The sequence below is a fragment of the Echinops telfairi genome, unplaced genomic scaffold (genome assembly GCF_000313985.2).
Source record: "Echinops telfairi isolate 266 unplaced genomic scaffold, ASM31398v2 ScPeMD7_7469;HRSCAF=8507_0, whole genome shotgun sequence".
NCBI lineage: Eukaryota > Metazoa > Chordata > Mammalia > Afrosoricida > Tenrecidae > Echinops > Echinops telfairi.
The window spans coordinates 34,556,699-34,557,104 of NW_022111372.1; the positions used below are offsets into that span (position 1 = coordinate 34,556,699).

At 54.4% G+C, this 406-nt stretch overlaps 1 protein-coding gene across 1 annotated transcript in view; it reads left to right on the top strand.

Annotated features, from left to right (window-relative positions):
* Window positions 1-266: 266 nt before the first annotated feature.
* Window positions 267-406, top strand: part of MX2 (MX dynamin like GTPase 2) — a 48,452-nt gene continuing 48,312 nt past the window's right edge. The window contains exon 1 of the mRNA XM_045284434.1: window positions 267-321. The gene's annotated coding sequence lies outside the window, so the exon portion shown is untranslated. The remainder of the gene's footprint in view (window positions 322-406) is intronic.

Here is a 406-nt window from a genome sequence, read left to right on the forward strand (position 1 = left end):
TCTATGGGTAAAATATTGAATGATGCAAGAAGCATCCAAAGATGGAAAGAACACAGAGAGCCACTGTGATAAAAAGAACTAGTGCACATTCCCCCATTTCAGGAGGCAGCAGATGAGCAAGAACCAATGGTGCTGATGGAAGAAGTTCCAGCTGCACTGAAGGCAGTGGCCAAGAACAAAGATCCAGGAATTGATGGAATACCAACTGAAATGTTTCAGCAAGATGATGAGGCATTCACTCATCGATGCCAGGAAATTTAGCACACAGCTGGCGGCCGAGCAGAACGTGTCCTCGCGTCCCCTCGAGTCCGCTCCGGGCAGGTAAGCACCCAGGAAGCCAAGGTCCCATCCCGAGCCGCGCCGAGTCCGGGGGTCCGGTGCCGGGAAGCGGCGGCCCCTCCGGCGC